The sequence below is a fragment of the Barbatula barbatula genome (genome assembly GCF_947034865.1).
Source record: "Barbatula barbatula genome assembly, chromosome: 17".
Taxonomy (NCBI): domain Eukaryota; kingdom Metazoa; phylum Chordata; class Actinopteri; order Cypriniformes; family Nemacheilidae; genus Barbatula; species Barbatula barbatula.
The window spans coordinates 294788-300899 of NC_136780.1; the positions used below are offsets into that span (position 1 = coordinate 294788).

The 6112-nt window shown below is 36.7% G+C and overlaps 1 long non-coding RNA gene across 1 annotated transcript; it reads left to right on the forward strand.

Moving 5' to 3' along the window:
* Nucleotides 1-4387: 4387 nt before the first annotated feature.
* Nucleotides 4388-5876, forward strand: LOC306907113. The gene is made up of 3 exons (XR_013787889.1): nucleotides 4388-4503; nucleotides 4586-4645; nucleotides 4774-5876. It is a non-coding gene; the product is annotated as an uncharacterized lncRNA (long non-coding RNA).
* Nucleotides 5877-6112: the final 236 nt, after the last annotated feature.

The window sequence follows — 6112 nt, forward strand, 5'->3', positions numbered from 1 at the left end:
CACATTATTTAAGAAAAGATAGTAGGCTGCTTTTTACTCCCTACAGATTTATTGACACTTGAAAAGGACTAGTTATACTTGTACAGGTCATTTTCTTTCATGGCTACTAACAAACCAAATGAGTTGTTCTTATCTGTGAGTGAGACACTTTAAATATTTATGACACTGCTGTGTTTATTAGTGGAGATATAGCTTTTATAGAGCTTTTTACAATTTACATAGCATCAAAGTAGTTGCACAGAAAAACATAGTTAACATAATTAATGGTGTTGCATTTGAGTGGTTCTCTTATTTAAAGGAAAGAAATTGTTCTGTTGAAATTGGAAATTTCTGCAATGCTTCTCCTGGGGGTCCCACAGGGATCTATTCTTGGTCCAACTTTGCTTGTTTTCTTTATACACGCTGCCCTCGTGGTCAATTTTAGGAAATACAATATGACCTGTCATCTGTATGCTAATGATTTGCAAACGTATTATCATTTGGAGCTTGACTGTAGGTCCCAATCAAACTAGAGAAACATACAGTGTTGTGATAAGTGAACAAACATGTTAATTGGTCCTTGGTAATTGATGTCATGCTAGTGCGTTAACCTATATACATATGTAGATGTTATCTAAACGCTGTTAACCAGAACAGATCCGAAACAGCTATTAGGATGATATATTGGAGCTCTTTTCTCCGTCTAAAGTTTAGTCAAGAGTTCATTGTGCTCAAGACGACAGCGCCACCTCGTCAGTCTAATGCTGTAACTGCAGTTCCAAGTTACTCTTGTGTGCTTCTTTAATGCAAATACCTAACCATTTATTTTAATGTTGAATATAAGATGAAGCATGAAACTTCACGGAGGCAGCTGCTTCTATATTCTCCATGCAGTAAATATACTTGAAAAATTTCAGTCAGGTTTCCGGAAAAGTCATTCAACGGAGACGGCGCTTCTTAAAGTATCAAATGACATTCTGATGGCTGCTGACTCAGGACAGTACACGGTGTTGATTTTACTTGACTTATCATCTGCGTTCGATACATTGGACCATACGGTCCTGTTAAATCGGTTACGCAATGAAATGGGGTTTTCTGGTGATGTTCTTAGATGGTTTACCTCTTACCTGACTGACAGATCATTTTGTGTGTCTATCAACAACATTCTGTCAGATATGACCCCTCTGTTATATGGAGTTCCTCAGGGTTCGGTTTTAGGTCCTCTTTTGTTTTTGTTATATATTAGCCCTCTTGGTGAAATAATTAGAAATTTTAATACTGTGTCTTATCACTTTTATGCTGATGACATTCAGTTGTACTGCACATTCAATGAATCAGAGTTCGGAAAATTAACAGATTTGTTGGAATGTCTGTCTTGCATTAAGACTTGGTTATATAACAATTATCTACAACTAAATACAAAAAAGACAGAAACTCTGATCATTGCTCCAGAACAAAAAATTCCCCAAATCAAACAACACCTACACGCCTTGGACTCCTCCGTCCAGACGAGCCTAAGAAACCTTGGTGTTCTGTTCGACCAATCAATGTCTCTAGATGGTCATTCTAGACAGCTGGTCAGAAGCTGTTTCTATCATTTGCGAAATATCTCTAAATTGAGAACAATACTGCCAAAAACTAATATGGAGATGATCATTCATGCTTTTATTTCTTCACGGTTGGATTATTGTAATTCTCTTTTTATTTGTTTTAACAAATGTTCTCTTAAACGTCTCCAACTGGTCCAAAATGCTGCAGCCAGGCTTTTAACGGGAACAAACAGAAGGGCACACATTACTCCAATTTTATTTAGTCTCCACTGGCTTCCGGTAAAATACAGAATTGATTATAAAATTTTAATTTTAACTTTTAAAGCAATACATGGACAGACACCTCAATATATCGCAGACATGTTGACCCCCCACTCTTCTTCTCGCATTCTTCGCTCCTCAGGTCAAAATCTCCTGATGGTACCTAAAACCCGCCTTAAAACTCGGGGAGACCGCTCCTTCCAGGCAGTTGCTCCAAAATTGTGGAACGCACTGCCCTTGTCGTTGCGTGTGGCCGATTCTATTGATTCTTTTAAAAAACAGCTGAAGACACTACTGTTTAGACATGCTTTTAGTTGATTGAGCTTTTATGTTTGTTTTTATGTTTGTATGATGTTTATTATATTGTTTTGCTTGCTACATGTAAAGCACTCTGTGATTCTTTCTGTGATGGGTGCTATATAAATAAAGCTTACTTACTTACTTACTTACTAGTAAAAAACAGAGGATTTTCAGACATTTACAACCGACGTCTGCTCGTTTCCTGTTTAGTTACTTGAACACTTTAACTGATAACAGAACATGTAAATAACAATAATTTGGTTAAACTACCAGATGAAAACGGTCATTTAAAATAATGTGACAATTAATCACGTTATCCGTGGGATGGGAGTGGCTTTGAAAGCCCAGACGCATGCGCAAAAGACGTGATTTACTGTAGCTTCCGGTAAATGTCCGACCAGCGTTATTTTCACAATAAAAGTCTGAATAGTGTATTATACGGTGAAATATCACAGCTACAGCCTGTGAAGTGCCAATAATCTGATTTAATGGGAAGTTTCACAGTTCACAAATCCTGGAAAGATTTTACAGTGTAGATATATTATTACTTTAAATATTGTTATCAGGACTGAGAACCTAAAATGATAATATACCAGAACAATTTGCATCAATACCATAACGTGCGGAACGAATATATAGTCTTAAAATAGTAAACAGAATATAATATTATAGATTATTAAGCATTGCGAACCCCATTTCCTCTTCAAAGTCTGCTTTATTGTCAATTCTGCACATGTACAATACATAAATATGGAGCATTGAAATTCCGTTTGTCTCAGACCCATGGTGCATACAAATAACATTACACAGAATATATATATATATATATATATATATATATATATATATATATAAACAGATAAATACAGATTATTATATATATATACATATGGGATATTTATAAATAGAAATGGTACTGGCAGGTAGTGCAAAGAGCTTATTAGTTTGTTTAAAGTGACAAAGAGAGCAGGCTTGTTTGACCTGTCATAAGAGTAGTTGCGGACTAGTGCGGGTCAGTGTATATTGTGGTGGTGGTGGGGGGTTGTGGAAGGACCTGCGAATGAGTTCTTTCATATGCAGCGCATTCCAGTTAACATCACTCACCTCGCTGGCCCCTCTTGACTGTACCAACCTGAATGTCTGTTGCCCAAAGCCATTTTCTCAACAAAACTATTTCTCATTTTCTTCTGCGGTTTCTCTTCTTGTATTTCTTGGTGGTAGTTTTTGCCTCTACCATATGCGTTAACCTTGCGTCAATGTCCCTGGATTATGAGGTAGACTCACTGTAAGCTTTAAGATGGGGTATCATGCTGTGTCATGCATTCAGACTTCTTTACACTGTAAAACCTGCTGGATACTCATGCTTAACATGGTCAACTTGTTAATAAACGAGTTTGTTTGCAAGGAAGGATAAATGGCCACCATATGCGCGCACCTGTGCGACCTGTTCTTCAGATACAGCAACATGATGCGCGACCTGTTAGACACAGAGACAGGGCTTTCAGAAATAACATTTGAAAAACAGAAGGAAGAAAACTTGTTGATGGGTGTGTGGTTCACTGTTTATAGTTTGTTTACAAGTAAGAGTTTTTCATAAAACAACATGAGAAAACATGAGTTTGGTCTAAAATCAGTTTGTATTTCATATAAGAGAGCACTGCAGATGTTCTAAATGATCTTAGGAAATGCTCAGAGGTTAGTTAAAGGCATTGTAAATGCAAAACTCAACAGCTTCACTTTTGTTTGACAATTTACAATTGAAATTTAGTTTACTCTATTATTCTAAATAAGTGGTAGTTATGTAGGCTACATTGATATTGGGAATAGATTAAATTTACAGAAATGCTTGTCTCTTCTGTGTTTGTCTATTCTTTAGTCGCTGTCTGTATATTGCAAAAATATATATGCTTATGATGATAATAATAATAATAATAATACAAAATATTGATTAAAATATAATATTAAAAATAACATAAAATATTGGCGTTTATGTTCATTTTATGAATAGTAGGCCTATATAATCAGATACAAAGTAACAAAGTAACTAGTTACTTGAGTAGTTTTTTCATCGCATACTTTTTACTAAAATAGTGACTTTTTCTTCAGTAACAATTTAAACAAATCTCAGAAATGGCATTTCACAAAACTGCAGCAGAAACAGCATTTATTTAATTATATCTTAATTGGTAACTGTGGTACTAATTGATTATTTACGCTGATATTAAAATAGTTAATGAGGCGCCAGTTGTTGCAAATTAATTGTTCACCTTTAAAGTCCTGCAGTATCCAGATTGTGTGTGTTTCTGAGCTTTGGGGGATTTGTGTGATTGCAGCAGCGTAGTTTGTGGTGAAATGATGAGGTTCATTAAATTTATTCTCTTGGTGGTTCTTTATCATCAGTTCACATGCAGTGGTGAGTTGCTTTTTGTTTAGACACTAATAATGAAAGTTGTGGTGTCATTTGAGTTGAGAAGGGCATGTGTTTGGCTCGTCAGTTGAACAGGGTTCCTCAGAATCTTCACGCAGTGATGTTGGGAAAGTAGCTGGAGACCAAGGTTTGGAGTCGTTTCATGTCCCAAACGTATTTGCATATTTTTACTCTGCTTTAAAAGCAACATTGTGATGCTGAGGTCAGAATATACTGATTTTATTCCCATTAAACTTGTTGACTTGATCACTGTAGGCAACATCAGTAAGACTGCAGCTAACGAATCTTCAACCAATGCTAACTTCAGTCCGACTGCAGCTAACGACTCTTCAACCAACGTTAACTTAAGGTGGAATGATGGTGATGATGTGTCTTCAACCAATGCTAACTTCAGTCCGACTGCAGCTAACGAATCTTCAACCAATGCTAACTTCAGTCCGACTGCAGCTAACGACTCTTCAACCAACGTTAACTTAAGGTGGAATGATGGTGATGATGTGTCTTCAACCAATGCTAACTTCAGTCCGACTGCAGCTAACGACTCTTCAGCCAACGTTAACTTAAGGTGGAATGATGGTTATGATGTGTCTTCAACCAATGCCAACTGTAGTCAGAATGCTACTGTAGTGGATGAATCTTTCGCCTATGGTGACTCAAGTCAGAATGGCTCAGAGTATGCAAATGAGCCATGGTAATCCTAGCCAGAACGTGTCTATACATGAAGGTTCCTAGGTCATCTGTGCTGTTAGTCATTCCAGCTTGAATCCGAATGTTCATTGTACAACTGATGTTTGTCTGATTCCTAGTAAAACTTTGGTCTCTAAACGTGTGTGGTGCTTTCATCAATGTTTTTCATGTTTCAACAATTTCTTGTCTAGATAGAGGGTTGCAACTAAATCTGTGACCTTTTGCACTTATGTATGATTGCAATGTGCAGTGCTTCAATTCTTAGACTAACTTGCGTGCATTGGCTTTAAACCTCTGGGGACTTGGTAGTTTAACTTTCTAGTATGCTGTACTTCGTTCTGTGAACCTAGCTAAGGAAATTAAATGTCTGGTCTGTATTTTCAGTAACACTATGCTTTAGGATCCGGAGGAGATTACAACTAGCGACACTAGAGCCACTAAAGTGTCCGGCCTACAACATATTTTGTACCCCCTAGGATAGATGCAAGATTTAAATACTAGGCACGGAGAGGAATCGCTTCGTATTGCTCGATCACCTCTACTGGACATTTTTTTAGTTATCAGGCATTGTGAGACATTTGGAAAAGCAAGATTTTTATAGCTGCCTAAAAATGTGGGACTTTCAAAAGTACAATAATTTACGATGATCATGTGACCCATATTTACATTACATTTAGCAGATGCTTTTATCCAAAGTGACTTACAGATGAGGAAACATTGGAAGGAATTATAACAACATAGACAACAAAATACACAAGTGCATCAAACTAGTCCATTAAAGCCTAGCACAGTATAAAAGCGAAGAATAGGAACGTTAGTAAGGTTTTTTTTATTGTGGAGAGACTTCGGATAAATCAATCAGAGACGTGTAGACGGAAGAGATGCGTTTTTTAAAGATGGCAACCGA